Source organism: Macrobrachium rosenbergii, chromosome 48 (assembly GCF_040412425.1).
Source record: "Macrobrachium rosenbergii isolate ZJJX-2024 chromosome 48, ASM4041242v1, whole genome shotgun sequence".
In the NCBI taxonomy this organism is placed as follows: Eukaryota; Metazoa; Arthropoda; class Malacostraca; order Decapoda; family Palaemonidae; genus Macrobrachium; species Macrobrachium rosenbergii.
The window spans coordinates 32,133,270-32,153,267 of record NC_089788.1 but is presented as its reverse complement, the minus strand read 5'-3'; the positions used below and the strand labels follow the sequence as shown (position 1 = coordinate 32,153,267).

General features: G+C 37.6%; 1 protein-coding gene across 20 annotated transcripts in view; it reads left to right on the top strand.

The window, feature by feature from the left end:
• The window catches only part of Pkn (serine/threonine-protein kinase N), a 733,150-nt gene that overhangs the window by 273,501 nt on the left and 439,651 nt on the right, over positions 1-19,998 (top strand). The window lies entirely within an intron of this gene.

Below are 19,998 nucleotides of genomic sequence, written 5' to 3'. Positions count from 1 at the left end.
GGAAAACAGTTTCCATTTAGGATCTTTGGCAAGAATTCTCAATTTCAGTTTGTATATTTGACTGATTCGAGGAGATGCTGTTCACATTTTTGACTGATTTCGAATAGATGTTGTTTACATGTTTGACTGATTCGAGGAGATGCTGTTCACATTTTTGACTGATTCGAGGAGATGCAGTTCACATTTTTGACTGATTCGAGGAGATGCAGTTCACATTTTTGACTGATTCGAGGAGATGCAGTTCACATTTTTGACTGATTCGAGGAGATGCAGTTCACATTTTTGACTGATTCGAGGAGATGCTGTTCACATTTTTGACTGATTCGAGGAGATGCAGTTCACATTTTTGACTGATTCGAGGAGATGCTGTTCACATTTTTGACTGATTCGAATAGATGTTGTTTACATTTTTGACTGATTCGAGGAGATGCTGTTCACATTTTTGACTGATTCGAGGAGATGCTGTTCACATTTTTGACTGATTCGAGGAGACGCAGTTCACATTTTTGACTGATTCGAGGAGATGCAGTTCACATTTTTGACTGATTCGAGGAGATGCTGTTCACATTTTTGACTGATTCGAGGAGATGCTGTTCACATTTTTGACTGATTCGAGGAGACGCTGTTCACATTTTTGACTGATTCGAGGAGATGCTGTTCACATTTTTGACTGATTCGAGGAGATGCTGTTCACATTTTTGACTGATTCGAGGAGATGCTGTTCACATTTTTGACTGGTTCGAATAGATGTTGTTTACATGTTTGACTGATTTGAGGAGATTCTGTTCACATTTTGGCTTGAGAAGTTGCTCAAGATCTCAGGTTTTCAAGAGTTTTTTTAATGTTTGTCATTGTTGCGTTTACTATTAGATTATTTATTAGTTATCTGGTGACCAAAATTGGAGTGACACCCAGTGCCAGCAGATGGACATTCATTGTCAAATGAATAAAGAAATAAAGAGGACTGTGGATTGTTCGACGTCTAGATATCTCGAAGGTGGGGGTCCACCGTTTTACTAGTATTTGCACCGTTCACTTTACACGATGAGAAATTCTTCTCTTCCTCTTGTGTTTCCAGAATCATTATCTTCTCCTCCTTGAACCATTGATGTAGAAAACATTATTATTATTATTATTATTATTATTATTATTATTATTATTATTATTATTATTATTCATTCATAAACTCTCATTCACCAGTGTGGGGTCTTACGGTTTTTTCCAAAAAAATTGTTTGCTCATATTTAATAATAATAATAATAATAATAATAATAATAATAATAATAATAATAATAATAATAATAATAATAATAATAATAATAATAATGCGTGCAGTTTTCCCGTAGGTAAGTGTTAACCCCCTTCTTCTATGTCATTGGCCTGGTTCTCTGTCCTTTTATAGATTTAATTTATTCATGGAAGTTATTTGATTCGATTAAGAAAGTTGATGAGTTGTCCGTCTGTGCATTGGAGTTAGTGAATGTCGTTCACCCCCGTTACGTTACGTTGCAAGCCAGACCTCGGAGGGTGGAGAATTATTATTATTATTATTATTATTATTATTATTATTATTATTATTATTATTAAAAAGGATGGCTGTATTATGCGAATTTATCTTATACATTATCTTTTCTATTTTCCTTATAATTCGCTTTTCGGGCTCAGCCTTCTGATTGGATATTTCAATAAAAGCCTTCCCGCATTCCACTCACTATCCTTTTTCCAGTATGAATATGGGCCAGTTGCTGACCAACATCGCTGAGCCCGAAAAGCGAATTATAAGGAAAATAGAAAAGATACTGTACAAGATAAATTCGCATAATACAGCCATCCTTTTTAGTAAGACCTGTTTAAGAGAAGGTCTGTTCCCTTCGTATATTATTATTATTATTATTATTATTATTATTATTATTATTATTATTATTATTATTATTCTTGTTTTTCTAGTAGAGACTAGACGGGCAGTTTGATGCAATGTGAAGAGTGCAGGGTAATATGAAATCCTGTTCGGGCTACCGGGGCGGTTTATCTGAATCACTTTCGTTTCAGCGGAAGGTACAGCAACTTGAAAGGTGGCAATCATGAAAACTTGACTCCGGAACCGCAGTAAAAAAGTATCGAGGGATTTATCCTTCTTTCAAAGTGTTACAGCTTTCTGTAAACCCGCGCCAAGCGTCTTCGGCGTTGCAGACAAATCAAGTGAAATAGTAAACTGAAACATCTTGACAGTTTTAATGTATTTAGCTCGACTTAGTTCCTGTCGGACTGTGATGAGATAGCGAGGACGTTCAATTTGAAATAATCTTCCCACCAAAGGCCCCAGACTTGGAAACGCGAAGTGAGAGGAAAGTCTTGGAGATGGGGAAAGTAGATGATGATGGACGGTGGGAACTTGATAAAAGAGTCGGAAACACGAAACAATCTCCCGATGAAGAAGGGAAAGAAACAAGGTAACAATTGATAGTGGTGGTGATCCCGTTATAAAGCAGAAGTAGTAATATGAAACATTCTCTCGATGAAGATGTTCACGACCAAAGAAAAGAAAATAAAAGAAACATATGGGATAAATAAGAAACACGAAATAAATGAAATCGGGTGATAATCATGGAAGTTTGGCTTCTCAGTTAACTGGCATTCGAAATGTTTATATTTACTACATCCAAACTTTGGAAAGAGAAAGACAATGACGTCCTCAGTGTTGTTGTTACCGTTATTATTACGAATGTTGGTTATCTGAGGGGAGGACATCATGTTGGTGTCTTCGTAACTATTATTAAGAATAAACAAACATTTCCGTGGAGAACCCACACAACCGATAACTTGCAAAGTTAGTTGTAAAAACGAGGTTGAATGCATTTGAAAAAGATAGGCAGGGAGAACAAAAACAAAACATCCGTATGTAGGTTGTGCCATATTCACCCTTCTTTTTATCTCCATGACCTTCCTTCGCAGTATTAGAAGATGTTACGCAGACTTCTTCGGTTAGTCTTGTAAGGGTGATATCAGGTAGTGAACAAGTTACGTACAATTACATTGGGGGATTTGGCCAAGGACTCTCTCTCTCTCTCTCTCTCTCTCTCTCTCTCTCTCTCTCTCTCTCTCTCTCTCTCTCTCTCTCTCTCTGTCAGATCGATCTTAATATTAAAATCAGCCATAAAAAAATGTCTGACCGGCGCAGTCGGTTTTCTGTGTGAAAGCAAAGAGCATATTGGACACACACGCATATAAATATATATGTATATATATATATATATACACAGATATATACATATGTGCGTATACATATATGTATATATACACACATATATACATATATACAGTATATGTATATATATAATATATATAAAATTATATATGTATATAGATATATATATATATATATATATATATATATATATATATATATATATATATATATATATATATATATATTATATATATACATATATACTGTATATTGTGGATCTGGTCAGTTTTTGCAGGTTGTCGTCGGAACTTGCTAATTTCCGTTGTCACTGGATTGTGTAGAAAAGACTTTGAGTTTTCTGTCCTTTGTATTATACTGTTCCTTATGCGTATATTCACCTGTTCGTTTTTTTATTTGCATGTATTTCCTTCCTTTGATTTCTCTTGTTTCACATCGAAGGCATTTAGTCTCGTGGAACTTTGCTTTGCGAGTGAAAGGCCATTTTAGCTTATTACGTATGAAGTCGTGCATTCCCTTAATAGATATAGCCTAACTGATTTTTAAGAACTGGTGAAGTAACGGTAATGTAATAATAATGCAAATCTTTTACTGAATCATTGTGTAAATAAATTTATATGTATACATACATAAATACATACATATATGTATGTATGTATGTATATATATTACACACATACATATATATATATATATTCGTTTAGTATAGAATGCACTATGCATTGGGATTAACTCGATGGATACAACGATAAATAATCGACTTTGACCATTTGGCTGGAACTAAAGAGCCATATTCGAATCCTGACCGGCACAGAAGCATTTATGTATTATACTATACATCCTCATGGGTGTAAGTTAATCCTGGTGTGTAATTAAGTCGATAAGAAACGGGATTAGCGGGTTAGTGTTTGTGAATAGAAAGCCACTCGGGGAAAAGTGACCAAAATTCATATATCTATCTATCTATCTATCTATCTATCTATCTATCTATCTATCTATCTACCTGTCTATCAATCTGTCTAAACATCCTTTGCAAGAGTGCTAGTAAATCACAGCCAGATCCTGTTTTGCCTGCGCTAGTGTGTATGGTAGTGTCTGTGTATCGGTAGGCACGACCATGGCTGCGAATGGCCACTGGAGGAGGAAGGTGGAGTCTCCACTCCTAAATGAACGTATCCTCCTCCCCTGGGCGCACGCCAAATTCTCCGTTCCGGTAGCGGGTGGCTCCAGATCCCCCAGTAATAGTTGCATGGCAAAACGTTAAGCCACACGTCCGTTCACTATGATAATGAAGGAAGCCACAGCCGCTCGCATTTTACCTCTCCCCGTTCGGCCGCCCCCTTTTCCCCGCTCGCAGACCGGGAGGGGTCATCCAACCCCTTTATTGATAAATAAGTTTGGCCACTGACGCGCTACTGGAGACAAATTCGCGTTTGTTGAGGACGCGGCCGCTATTGCACGACTCTTGAGAGATCATACAAGTACAACAAACTGACTTTTAGTTTTCTGGAAAAGAAACCTGTTGTGTTGGCTTTGTCTGTCCGTTCGCACTTTTTTCTGTCCGCACTTTTTATGTCCGCCCTCAGATCTTAAAAACTACTGAGGCTAGAGGGCTGCAAATTGTTATGTTTATCATCCACCCGCCAATCATTGAACATACCAAATTGCAGCCCTCTATCCTCTGTAGTTTTTATTTTATTTAAGGTCAAAGTTACCAATAATCGTGCTTCTGGCAACGCAACAACAGAGACCACCACGGCCGGCTGAAAGTTTCATGGGTCGCGTCTTACAGCATTATACCGAGACCACCGAAAGGTAGATCTATTTTCGGTGGCCTTGATTATACGAAGTACAGAAAACTCGATTGCGCCGAAGAAACTTTGGCGCATTTTTTACTTGTTTGCTGGGGAGAGGAAACTTTTGACATTTAAATTAAATTGCCTCACATCATGCAAGTCACTTGTAAAATTTGCAGATGCTTCATATAAACACGGCAGTTTGTTGATATTGAATTGTACATATGCCTGTGTATTATTATATACATGTATGAAGAGTGACTAAGAAAGTAGCTAACCCCATATATAAAAAAGTAAAAAAAAATCCATTAATCACCAAAATAAAATTGTTCTTATTTTTCCAAGTATAAAACTTTTACACCAGTTTCTCTGACGTATAAAAGCATTATATACTCCCCACCCCTTTTACCTCCTTAACACATTGTTTGTTGTACATGGGGTGTATAGTGTCAGATTAGTAACCAAAAAATTTGATGATTCTAAGTGATGGATGCGTTGACTTTGATTGTATAAATGTTTTATAGGTTTTATTTTTAAAAAGTTGTTTGTTTTAGCAAATATTTATTTTTAGGGCCGAATCTTTGGGCTTGTAACGCTAGATTAATGTAAAACGAGTAAGTTAATAGTCTAATACATATAAATACTTCAGTCTTCATGAAAAGTTGGGATGCATTAAGGTCCCCTTTTAACTTTTAAAACGAGTAGCGTCATTATGAAGTTCTGATAAAATTAATATGACCAAGGAGTTTCAGAAGTAGAAAAACTGAAACTTCCAGAAATACCCACGTACGTGCCTCAGGCTGTTTTCTTTCTGGAAGCAACTTCCAGGGCATATAAAAGGTGCCTTTTCAAGGAATTAAAACCACCACAAAATGTGAACGCAATTTCATAGTATCAGAAACTTGCCAGCTTCACGTGATGCTTTGAAGTGTAAGTCAAAAGAAGTGCACCTCAATAGAAAAAAGAACTGAAAATTTTCAACGTTATTTCCAGACTTCAGACACTTGCTTGTACAGAATCCGCTTGCACTTTTCTTTTTTGATAAATTTCGGACCATTAATTTAGATAAAAAAAAAAGGCCTTATGCCAGCACGGGCCATTGCCCAAAGCGTAATTATGGTAATGTGTGAAGCGGAGACAGAGTCCTGATGCGTTCCTTTGGACTCCGCCCAACCAACAGACACATTAAACTTAAGAATGGCTCCAAAAGAATAATCCACCGCAAAATCCGAACTCTATTTCCAGGTATCGGAAACTTGCTACTTTTACCGTTCACAAAATGGAGATAAGAGTAATAGCCTCCTGGAAACCTGCACAGGCAGGAAGCGTGCATTCCTGGAATTCCCACGGAATCTGAAAAAAAGATGATCCCAAATTCCAGCGTCCGGTGGGAACTTAAAAGAAATCCATGATACAGGTGCAGCCAGCCCATTCCGATAACAAAGCACATTGGCGCTCTCGTGTGAGAAGCATTTTGCTGATTATTATTTCTTCTTCTTCTTCTTCTTCTTCTTCTTCTTCTTCTTCTTCTTCTTCTTCTTCTTCTTCTTCTTCTTCTTCTTCTTCTTCTTCTTCTTCTTATTATTATTATTATTATAGCTTAAAACTGGTGCTTATTGTTGTTAACATCATTTTGAATGCTTAGAAAGCCTGCGTATTGTTATTTATATTATTATGTAGACAGTCATACAGAGCACTGAAATAAAAGAGAGAGAGAGAGAGAGAGAGAGAGAGAGAGAGAGAGAGAGAGAGAGAGAGAGAGAGAGAGAGAGAGAGAGAGGTGGGATAAATGCAAGGTTCAGAGAATATTCCTTTTTGACCTTAGGGTGTGTATGTTGATTGACTGATAGTGAATCATTTGGAGTGACAACTACCCATGCCACTGACACTGCCGAGGAAAATGAATTACAGACAAATTTGCTAGAAATAACTAATTGAAAACAGTCGCACAAGCAAGTACATAAATATATACATAATACATAACAGCCAAAAAGGTAATAACAAGGCCGGAAGTTGTATGACAGTTAAGAGTAGCGATAATGTTGTTGCTGTTGTTGTTAAGCATTTTGGTTTTAACGTCTTTGTTTTGTTGCAGTAATATTAAATAAAATTTTGTAAATGTAGACTGGTGTGAGAGGAAGTTTCTCGGTATAGCTCGTTATGTAAAAAAGCGGTTCTCTCTCTCTCTCTCTCCCCTCTCCCTCTCTCTCTCGTAATGAATGAAGAAGTTTGGGAACTAGGCATTGATGAAATTCAGCGATTTGCCAGCAAAGTTTATCGAAAGGATTAAGTTGTAGAAGCCACTAAGCTCCCGTAAGTTGCTGCAAAGTCGAGAAGTTGGGAAGGTTGGAAACAGAGCGACGAAATTAATTATAAGTTTTGGTCAGGTCACCGCTCACTGCTGGTGGTTGGTGGTGGGATGGAAGGACGGGGAGCATACTGTAACCTCTTGGGTTGGGAGGTGATAGTCTTGATTTCGGTGGCCCAGGTGGAGGACGGTTAATTCCAAGCAGGTTAGATTTGGTTAATTCGTAGTAGGTTAGATTTAACCCCCTAACTTCTCCTGGGAGCAATGCGGCTTGCATCCCTTCTGTATGGTTGGGGGGGGGGATTTGAAAATTGTGGGTAGGGACGGATTAGTTCTTAATCCCCAATCCATCCAGAAAGGGAGGGCAACGTATACTTGGGGGTGGGGAATAGAGATCTGAAAGCTTTTGGTAGGGAAGGTGAGTTCTTCACATACAACCTGGAAGGGGGATTTTATCCTGGAAGAGAAGATTTGAAGGCTCTGGGTCCAGGAGAATTAGGTCTTCATCCCAAACCCTTTCAGGATGGGATGAGTTATATCAAACTAGAGAATGGGGAAGCGAGTAGGAAGTGATGCTCTGCGTAGGGGAGGGAATAATTGTCGGTCCCTGATCTATAAACCCCCCTTTTCTTATCGGGAAAGGATGGGGTATATGAACTCAAGGAGGTTAGACCTCCTTGTATGAACTTGAGGATTGGGGTGTGAGGCATTGAAAGGTTTGGGAGGAAATGATTGTTGGTAAATAACCCGCTTCCTCCTTCTCCTACTTCCAGCTCCGTGCATCTCCTTTTTGTTGTTTTAGTTTTTCAATATATCATTGCGTTTGGGAATGGGGGTGAAATTGATGAAATTCTTCCAAGGATCATGTTCTCTCACTTTTATGGAAATTATTGTTCTTATTGGTCTTGCTGTTATCATTTTGTTCCTGATGATCATGAAGTTTTTTTATTATATCCCATTACCTCAGAAAAGTACTTTTTTTTTTTTTGTCTGGCTATCAGCAGGGTTACGAAAAGTTTCCCAAAGGTGGGCTCTTGAACAAAGTAGTCATTTAGAAGAGCTTGAAATTGAAACTTATCGGTGATTCCGCTGGGTAACTTCAAATGAAATTATTATAATTTTGCCTATAAATAATTTTGAATGAAAAGGATGGACAGAATTATTTAGTACAGTCTTTAGCCTAAACAGCATCGTTTCACAAGAAAAAGTCATAAATATCACAGCCATCATGGATGAACTTGCTCAGAGAACCTCCACTATTCAGCTGATTCATATACTTACACAGAAAGCTCATCGGTAGTTTCCAGAATCCTTTACACACACACACACACACACACACACACACACACACACACACACACACACACATTCTCTCTCTCTCTCTCTCTCTCTCTCTCTCTCTCTCTCTCTCTCTCTCTCTCTCAGTTCCTCGCTTGGTGAGCGGGTTCCGTTCTCAGCTACCACTCTGTTGGTCGCGAGTTCGAATCTCCGACCGGCCAGTGAAGAACAAAAGGAATTTGTTTCTGGTGATAGAAATTCATTTCTCGCTATAATGTGGTTCGGATTCCACAGTAAGCTGTAGGTCCCGTTGCTAGGTAACCAATTGGTTCTTAGCCACGTAAAAATAAGTCTAAACCTTCGGGCCAGCCCTAGGAGAGCTGTTAATCAGCTCAGTGGTCTGGTTAAACTAAGATATACTTTTAACTTTCTGTGTGTGTGTGTGTGTCCGTGTCATTTACCTGTGTCTTGCATGCACTCTTGCGCTTCCTCAATATGAACGCCCTTTCTTTCACGCCATCTATTTAGCATTTATAGGCCTTCCTCTCCTCCTGCCCTGGAGCACTTCGACAGTGCACATGCTTTTTCTTCCACCAGCCTGTCGGCCTCCATTTTTTCCACTTGACTGGATATTCTGGAAACACTGACCCACCATTTCCCCAACATTAACCTGTTTGAGTGCCTTTAAATGTGTAGAAGTATGCCTTAAAAGCTGTAAATGTAAGATTCTCAGAAGGTGTACACGGTTGTGCGTTTCATGTGTACATGTGTACCTCAAGTGTGTCCATGAAAAACTGTTCATGTAAACGTCTGGAATTGACATGTGGTTGCTCGTTAGAAATGTGTGAAAATATTGAAATAGCCAGTGTTCCGTCAGTGTGAATGTGTATGCTTCCAGAGTTGTAAATGTATATTTATAAATGCTGCATAGCCTATGCATATTGCCATCAATTTGTAAATATTTCTGTTGTACACTGGTATGTTTGTATGTCTCAAAACATTTACGTACATATATCGCTTAAGTTGTAACTGTGTATCAGCAGATATAAGTAACAAGATGTATGTCTCAAAGGTATATCTGTGCATATGTCTGATGTGTGTGTAGCTGAAGGTGTTTTTATTATGCCGTAAGGAGTGCTTGTAAATCTAAGAATGTGTATTTTTGCCTGGCTTAAAAGTGTTTCCGACTGCGTCCATATACGTCTTATAAGAAATTCGTTTGTTTCTGAGAATATCTAGAGTGTATTTCTCTTGAGATGTTTACACGTATTCAAGTGAACTCCCTTCCCGGCTGGCTGTGACTAGATACTCTTATTTATTAAGCCGGGGTTATCTATCCAGCATTAATTATTCTCTGATTATGATTATGGTGACAACAGAAATTCAAAGGATCCTCATGTTAAATTTTCCGCTATTCAGGGCCACTCATTTCATTCTTTTGTTTGTGTGACTTATTCTAGTCTTGACGCGATGCTTTTCGAGCGAAAAGTGAGTTTTTAAGACAAATGTTAACTGGTAACTCGGGTTATGGAGGATGTGTGGTTCACACTTGTGTTCATTCTCGATAACGCCAAATGTGTGTGTGTGTGAGTGCGTGTTTACATCCACTTCAGCGGCGAATTCCTGAGATATCACCAGTGTGTGTGTATCCGCTGTCGACAGTGGAGTGTATCGATAATACCTAATTCAACTATTTTTTAAATTTTGTAGTCAGTTTTTCTGCGTTTATTTTGAAAATTGTGGGAAGTGCGCGAGGCTTGGTGCGTGGGCTGTGTCGTGTGAAATTTTTGGTTTGCGAGTACAGAATCAAGATTATAGGAAGCCGTATGTTCGCTGCCCTTTTAGTTTAGTCTGGTTGACACCGACCAGACTGTTGATCCCCATAGTTGTGGCCTCATTCGTCTTCTTTTCTTGTGATTGGGCCACCGAGAAGGGTAGAACTGTCCGATACTAGGTCCAGCATGGTAAGGTGGATCAGTAGAGGAAGAGAAATAAATGTGTCGAAATGACATTATGTAAATATAATCTAACTCACACAAACACAAAATGCAGCTTCTCTTTGTACACACACACACACACACACACACACACACACACACACACACACACAAATATATATATATCAGTATACTGTATATCGCAGATGTACCTCAGGGAGATGAAACGATGTAATTTAGCTTAGAAAACCAAAGGGGAAACCGGCCAGGACTTACACCCAGTGATTCATTATCCCTGTGGTACTTATGCTTATGTACATAACTCGTTATGATTTTAGGTATATAAGAATATGATATAATATATATATATATATATATATATATATATATATATATATATATATATATATATATATTATATATTATATATATATATATATATATATATATATATATATATATATATATATATATATATATATATATATATATATATATATATATATATATATATATATATATATATATATATAGTAAAGCCTTATTCTCAAACCGACAAATCTTTCAGATAGTTTCACTATATTCGTATAGCTAGACTACTCTTATAGAATTTTGTATAATCTTACTTTCGCATGCGATTACGTTCAGTCTACTGGATATCCAAATTACTCAGCCCGCCTGTTCGTTGATTTGTCGTTTTTTGTCTTTCATTAAATTCCAACTCTTCACAGTCAGGTTTGGACATCACTCGTCAATCCCGAGTATTTGGACAAATACCTCTTTAAGGTTAAGCTACCACATCCATAAACGCTAAATCACTATGTTAAGATGGTGAGGATGAGTCTGTTCCATCTCTAGTAAAATGTGTAAAAATATGACATATATATATATATATATATATATATATATATATATATATATATATATATATATATATATATATATATATATATATTGATGAAGTGACGAAACCTTGGTGACCTGGTGGTAGTTTAACCTTGCAGAGGTATTTGTCGAAATACTCGTGAAGTGATGAGTGATGTTCAAAACAGACTGTGTAGAGTTGGAATTTAGTGAAAGACAAAAAGCGACAAATCAAAGAACAGGCGGGCTGAGTAATTTGGATATCCAGCAGACTGAATGTCATCGCATGCAAAAGAAAGATTATACAGAATTCTGTACGATCAGTATAGCTGTGCGAATATAGGGAAACTCTATCTGAAAGATTTTGTTGGTTTAAGAATAAGGCTTTAAAAAGAATATTAGAAGTCAGATGGTTAGGTAAGAGTTAGAAATGACACCATGAGGTAAATTGCGGAAGTTCCAAGTGTAGATGAGACAGTGATATAAGGAAGATAGGAATAATTTGGATATAAGGAAGATGGGGATGATTTGGACATGTCCTTCTCACGAGAGAATAGTGAACATCACAGGAGTGTGTGTGTGTGTGTGTGTGTGTGTGTGTGTGTGTGTGTGTGTGTGTGTGTGTGTGTGTGTGTGTGTGAGAGAGCACCTTTTCTGCACAGGAGGCTCATCTTTTAAGTATAAATGCGACAGTGACTCTTATCTAGCCAACGGAAGTTTTGGCAGACTGCTGATAATGTGTATTTCATAGCAACTGTTTTGTAGAATTCCATTTCAGCAGGGACTTGCCTCGGAAGCGGGGTAGTGGTGTTAGCCATTGACTTGACCTCCATTCCCGCTTCCTTCCAGGTTGCTGCCCAACCACTGCCTTAATTAAGCGCTGAATGGCCGAAAGTGCCTCAGTGCTTGGCTTTATAGCCCAGTTTTCATGAATCAGTAAAACACGCAACGTGCCAAATAAATGAAGAGCTTCGTGACGTTATCAGTGTTACATCCTGTTGTTCAGCCCCACCCCGCCTGATGTGTTTCGAGGGGAAAACATGTCGTACGGTGCAGTCGATCTTAAATTACTGCTCCATTTCCTATGATGACTGGCAGTTGTATTGAAACGTTTCTTGTTTAGTATAATAATGGAATGGCTCCGTTGTACAAACACAAAAGACACGAAAAATACTCGTTTCTCAAAATGTATAATCATGGTGGTTATCGTACCTTGGTATCTAAAAATAAGTTCCAGTCGTTCTTACAAGCATGTCATGGTTTCCGGTTTCTTAGGACCAATATTTGCCAGTAATGAAGTGTGTGTCAAGAAATATCATAAATGATTACTCTTTGTAGTTTACAATACCAAGGGGTGGAATTATAGTTATAATAGTTATTGTGAAAGTTTTGTTTTATAGGTGTAAAACAGTCTATGTGATTACCAGACGTACTGTACGGCAAATGTCTGCATAAGTCCTGCGATTGATCCCACACATGGGGAGAGCAATTAGGCCTTTGTTGACCTAAGCAGTGAAATAGATACCAGGTGGTTAGCTAACTGTATCGAGTCACCAGGATGGAGAAGTTATGGGACTAACAAAGAATACGTGTGCAACAACAGGAAGGTAATTCGGTCACTAACGATCTTCCCATCAGAGGAGGAGGCGATAAGAAGATATATATATATATATATATATATATATATATATATATATATATATATATATATATATATATATATATATATATATATATATATATATATATATATATATATATATATAATGTATACATACATACATACATATAATCGAGAGAGAGAGAGAGAGAGAGAGAGAGAGAGAGAGAGAGAGAGAGAGAGAGAGAGAGAGAGAGAGGTTGTTTTTGCAGTGACAGTAGACCGATATTTTCATTACATTCCTATTGAAAACACACAGGTATCCTTAAGCTGAATCGAAGAAGTGAGAGGCAATTCAGTGGGAATTAGGTAAAGTGAAAGACGATTCTGAACCCGCCCCTCTTTCATGACAATTTTCTATGTTAGAAAGAAAAAGGTGGGAAATTAAAGAAGTGTATAGTAATTATATGTGATGTGCATAAAAGGGAAAAGGATAAATACAAAAAGAAAATGGATGAAATAAACGAGGAAAGAGACTGGAACATCGCTGACCTGGATGAGGAAGAGAGTGGGACTCGATCCAGCCTTCTCTCAGAGGATGAGGGTAAAGATCTCAGTCATTGCTTCGTTTTATCTCTTGTTATTCAGTTTTCTGCTGCTCTCTCATTTTGCTTTTTCATCTTTAATTTTCTTCATTTGATTTTTTTTTTTCATTTAAATCCGTATTATTTTTGTAATTTTTAAGTCAGTATTTTCTTTATTATTTGTATTATGCCTGTTTTATTTTTTATGGAGTGCATATATTCACGATTCTTGTTGCTATCTTTTTTTCAATATTTCCGTAAAATTTTTTGTTGTTTATTGTAATTTATGTTTTTACTATTCCGTAGTTAGTGAATTATATGAATGATTGGATCAGTATTGTTGTATTTCAGTATTCTTTCATGTTTGTTTGCTTCTATTGTTGATGAATTTTTGTTATTGAGTCTTCTAAAGTTGTATGATAGGTTGCATCTTTGGAAGCGGTCATTATGTTGATGTTGGGCACCTTTGGTTTTGTAATAGCGATGTATAATGCATCAGCTATAGCAACAGAAGCAAAATCTGTAATAAATGTAATTTGCCTGTCACTACATTTCCCAGAGCCGATTTGTATTTCTTTTAAAACCTGACCAGCAACAAATGGGGCAAATGAAAACGTAAATCTTTCGTTGTGAAGTGAAAAAACCCATAGCTTAGGGTAGGGGGAAGGGGCAATGGAGCGATACTCTAAAAAGGACTCGTATTAAACTGAAATTATTCATAAAATGATGCAAAACAATTCTTTTTAATAAGTAAACTGGCAGAAGTGGAAGAATATATTATAAAGTTCAAAGGAAAATGAGAAAAGAGAAACGCTCTGCGCTAAGTTTCAAATTGAGTTTCTTCTTCCTCTTCCAGGATTAGAGTCGGGAGACTGCGTGAATTTTTGATTGGCGCAGCTCATTCCTACAATAAAACGCTTTTATGCTCGCGCTGAATAGCTCAGGTCTCTCTCTCTCTCTCTCTCTCTCTCTCTCTCTCTCTCTCTCTCTCTCTCTCTCTCTCTTGTAATACAGAGGTCCTTACCGCTAACACGTCGTCCTATCCATCCTCCTTCCTCTTCGTTGGGGGGAGGGCGGAGGCTGGAGGAGGAAGAGAGAGAGAGAGAGAGAGAGAGAGAGAGAGAGAGAGAGAGAGAGAGAGGTTGGAGTGCAGTGTCCTTTCGGCACTAAAATTCCAGGGCCCTTTCGACGTCTATCCCATTCTCCCATCTTTTCTTTTGAGCATCTTGCTGGGTCTCCTCCTCCTCCTCCTCCTCCTCCTCCTCCTCCTCCTCCTCCTCCTCCTCCTCCTCCTCCTGCTTTTGCTCTCGTTGTTAGGATGTGCCAAGGGTGGAGAGGGGTTGGGAGTAGGGTTTGTTTTTGGTTGATATTTGATCCTTCGTGTGCATTGTTGACAAAAGCTTTTCGGCGCTGCAAACATGGTCCCTCCTCCTCCTCCTCCTCCTCCTCCTCCTCCTCCTCCTCCTCCTCCTCCTCCTCCTCCTCCTCCTCCTCCTCCTCCTCCTCCTCCTCCTCCTCCAAGTGTTGTTTGGTGCAGTATGATAGGAAGGTGGTAATCTAGTGTGGCTAGAAGGTCTTTTTAAATTCCGTCCTATAGCTGGACATCATCAGCCTCCTCTTCTTTATCATCAGCCTCATATAATCATAAAAAAAACTTTTCATCTTGTGCTGTGATCCGTCTTTGTCCTCAGAACTCATCACTAAAGAATTATTATTATTATTATTATTATTATTATTATTATTATTATTATTATTATTATTATTATTATTATGTCCCCCAAAAAAAATTGAAAAGAATTTTATAGTTCTTTTGTTGTAATTTTTGGTCGATTTAAAAATTTTTATTAACGAACGCTTCGTTAACCTTTTTTGAAAATAATTTGTGTAAAAAAATTATTTTTATACATTTACGATCCTTGTACTTGTTTTTGTAGCTTGATATATCGTGAAAGGGAAAACGTAGCAGTTTTAATACAATTCTAAAAGTATATGCCTATTTTATTATTGCAATTTACTGTTATATTCCCTAAGTTATCTCTGAAAAAATTTTTTCCTAAAAGATGGATTGTGACTTCCATGGGCATATTTTATTTGTGTTTGTGTTCGTGTGAGTGTGTGTTTGTGTTTTTTTTTTACCTTCTTTGTTTACAGTGACTATTTTCGTTTGTGAACGCAATTAGTGTGATGTCGCCCTACGTCAGTGTTCCAGCTAGAACATTTATAAGTCTCCGTGTCTCTGGGGAGAAAAAGAAAAAGGAAAGAGAGGGCTACTCGCCTTTGAGGGCCTACGTCTTTCATACAGTCTTTTGATTTCTTCTGCACAACTCCAAGCCTTCCCAATTCTGAGCCTACCCGTCCCGAGAGTAAACAAACCTTTATGCTACTTAGGGTTAACGAGCTGGACTAGCTGCTACTTGTGTGTGTGTGTGTGTGTGTGTGAGAGAGAGAGAGAGAGAGAGAGAGAGAGAGAAAAAAGTAGCAAAGCGAAGCAAAGTAGGAGAGGGAAGAAAGATTTAAGAAAGCATAGTGGAGGGAGAGAGAGAGAGCGAGAGGGAGGTAAATTTGACTTTCGTCCTCATGTAATCCATCTTGTAATTCTGGTGTTTGTATATAATTACGTTTTCTATAGGGTTGCCTTGAATGGCAGAACCCGACCCTCCCGTCTTTTGTTCAAAAAAGGAGATTTTTATTTGAGAGAGGTTTTTTTTTTTTTATCTTTCATTTCTGGGGACCGGATGGCGAGCCCTTAAATGTTCGTTCCTGGAATTGTAACCTTCACTAAATTTTGATGTGCAGAGAGCTTAAAGGCCTTTATGTATCTGCCACTCTCTAAAAGCGTTTTTAAAAGCAGCGTATATTTCTAGAGGTTTTATTTGTAAGCTTACAGCCTCATCTTTTATTGAAGAATCAGTTGATGTCTTTACTATGTTTAGTTCTCTCTCAAATAATGTGTGTTGTATAGTACCGTGAGAAATATAAACATGTGGGGACTCGCCCTCCTTTCCTTTTCAAAAAATTGTTCATTGGAGATAAACCTCCCCACCTATAGACTTGTAGGCGTGAGGAAAAAAAAAAAATAAAATAAAAAAACGCTGCAGTATTTTTCTGTTTCGGAAGATGTGACCAGTCGATTGTGAAATTCTCTGCGCCAGTTATTAGTACATTTCAGGCTTAGCAAAATAGTCAGTGTTTCATGCTGATAGATAATAATCAAGTTGCACAATTCAGTCACCATCTCTCTCTCTTTTTCATGTACAAAGTAACTTTGGAATTCTCTTAATGCTTCAGTTATCCTCAAGTCGTCCTTCTATCTTACACCACATAGTAGTGGTTTTTTCGCTTTTTTTGAGGTTGAACCTTCCCCATATTTGCCCTTCTTGCTCTTGTGTCTATCGGTTCCGGGCTAGATTTTGGGGGGTGGGGGTGTGACTGGTTCTTTCGGCCTTTGCGTTACTCAGATTCTGAATTGCATGCTAATCCGTTCCTACAGATCCGGTGTGGACCGCACAAAGGCGAGTATCAACTTATTTCAGTAATCTTTCATACCCTTTTCTTCTGGGATGTGACATTCTCTTTCGTCTTTTTTAAAGTTATACAATCTGTGGCCACTGGAGATAAAATCCTCTTCAAAATCCCTGCACACGTATGTGCAGGTTTACCTAATCAAGCTGACATTCACAGGTATTCCTGAAGGTCTGTTGAAGCACTGTTTGCTCAGGTCGTCTGAGGAGCAGAAAATGCTATAGGTTTTACTAAACTGGCTGTGTGAATCAAGAAGCACTTATCTGTAAGCTAGTTTTTTAAGAATTGGTTGTTCTTTTGCCAATATTTTAAATTGATGTTTAAAAGCAAGACCCAAAGGCTCTGTGTTGATGGTCAGTATAATAGTTTCAGTAATGTTATTTCAAAAGTTCCTCAAGGTAGTGTTCTTGGACCTATGCTATTTATTTCTATACTGATGACATGAGGCAAGGTCTGGAGAACAAACGGATTGCGTACGCCGATGATGCTCTTCTAGCTAATGCTCCTTCTCCGCGCCTTAGGTTTGTGGCAGTTACAGAATCCTTGAATAGAGATCTGGTACGTATTCATGAGTGGAGTAGGTTTTGAGGTATTAAGCTTAATCCTTCCACACCGCAAAGTTTGATAGTTACTCGATCCAGAGCATTTTCGCCTTTGCATCCTGATTTACATTTAAGTGGGACCGTTTTAAATGTCAGTAACTATTTAAAGATTATAGGTGTAATTTTGATAAGAAAATTGACTTTTTAGACGCATATATATAATATTGCTTGTTCTGTTTCTCAGAAAGTAGTTGTTTTGCAGGAATGTTCTTAGAATGTTTCGGGATGAAGCTGTTTTATATCAAAGTCTTTTAACTTGAATTCTTCCTTGTTTGGAGTGCTGTTCTCCAGTGTGGTATTCTGTGACCGACCCTCACCTCAAACTCTGGGATACAGTTATGTCATCAGTCATGTTTATTTTGCCAAATCTTATTGCTGACTTGTGGCATAGATGTATAGTGAGTTCATTATGCTTGTTGCATGAAATGTACTACAATGACAAACGAGCTCTGCACTCTTCTTTACCTGACCTAGCTGTTTTTGTTTGCAACACTAGCCAGGCTGCTCTTGCAAACCGTGTGTCGTTTTCTAGTATCAAGTTTAATACTACTCGGTTTGCTACGAGTTTTATCTGGGCTACAACTAAAATGTGAAATAGTTTGCCTAGCGCAGTTGTGGAATCTTCTGATCTCCAAATGTTTAACCGAGGAGCGAATTCATTCCTGCCCTCATAGTTATTTATTTACCATCGTTTCCTATAATTTATCTCTCTGCAGCTTGATTTCCCTTTGCAGCCCTCTTGAGTTCTTAGTCTGTTGGCTCTACAGAGGGCTTTTCAGCTGAAGATTTAAAGTAGGAAAGAAGAAAGACTTAAACTCAACAGACTTTTGTACTTATCAGCCACATTATGATGATGATTGTGTTCTAACTACTGTATTAAATGTGGTAGTTTTTGTATGAATCTCTTGAAATTGATTGTTAAGTGTATAGTACGGATTAGTTTAGGATTAGTTTAGGCTGGTTACTATGTGCAACAAGTATTTTAAGAATAGGCAAGTGGAGTCTATACTATGGGGTCTTTGTTACGTATTAGAAGGCCAGACCCCCAAACGCCTCGTAAGTTGAAGTGCTACATTATTATTATTATTATTATTATTATTATTATTATTATTATTATTATTATTATTATTATTATTATTATTATTATTAATTGCCAAATTAAGTGTTCCAATAGGAAAAGCAGCCTAGTAGAGAAAAAGAAACAAAAGCAAAGAAAACGTTATATGAGGGAAATAATGAAATACTCAGAACTGGACCGAGTCTCACGTAGGCATTTTCAGTAAAATTGTATTCATACCTAGTTTGAACTTTTGAAAATCCCAACGATTCTACTAATGTGAACAGGAAGGTTATTCCGTAACTCGGTCACAGTTCGAACAAAACTTCCAGAAAAATGTCTGGTATACTGAACTTTTCGAAAGAAAAGGCAAGACTACTAGTGTTGACTAAAGTCTAGTACTGCGTGGTGAACCGCATAGTGTTGAAGGTCTCAATGCTCAGGGTGATCAGAAGTATAGAAAGTGTAAAAGCCACGGCCATTGAGGCAATCGTACGGTGCTAGAGATAGAGACTATTGAAATACTAAGAAATTTAATGTTGCCAAGGTTCATCTCCGACAGTTGAAGATGCGAGTCAGCTGCTGAAGACCAAACATGGGGGGAAATACAGGAAGCAGACCAAAATAATAAAAAATAAAGAATCAAGTAGCCTTATAGGTCTGACTGGTTTCGTGCAGCCGTGCCCGTCTCCGCCTCTGATTCTGTAACATGAAAAAGTGTTGAGCTCCCCGTTATTTTAGATTCGCATTTCAAGTGTCTTTCTTTTTGTTTTTCGACCAGGTGCGATTGTGTGTTTCCGTGTGTGTGTGTGTGTGTGTGTGTGTGTGTGTGTGTGTGTGTTTGCTTCTATTTTTAGTTAGAATATTATATTGGTTTGTGGGTACAGCGAAAATATTAAATTCGAGAAATAACTCACCTTTTCCTGTTTTACACTATTAATTAAGTGACCACCCGGTATTGAGTCATCTGTTATTTTCAGAGTGGTACTTGATTGGAATAATTTTTTTAATACTGTAAATAAGTTTTTTCTCAACACTAATGAATTTGAACTTAATAATTTTGCAATATCTTCAAGTGCTAAATTCTCTATACCCGGTGTATAATTGGCAAGTAGTAGACTAAATAGAATATTTTAAAAGAATTTTTATGTATGTGCTTAATAAGCTCGCGAATTTTAGCAGTGTTTTGAATGCCATTTTTTAATACAGAACTTGTATACATGATTGATAAATAATTTTAAGTAA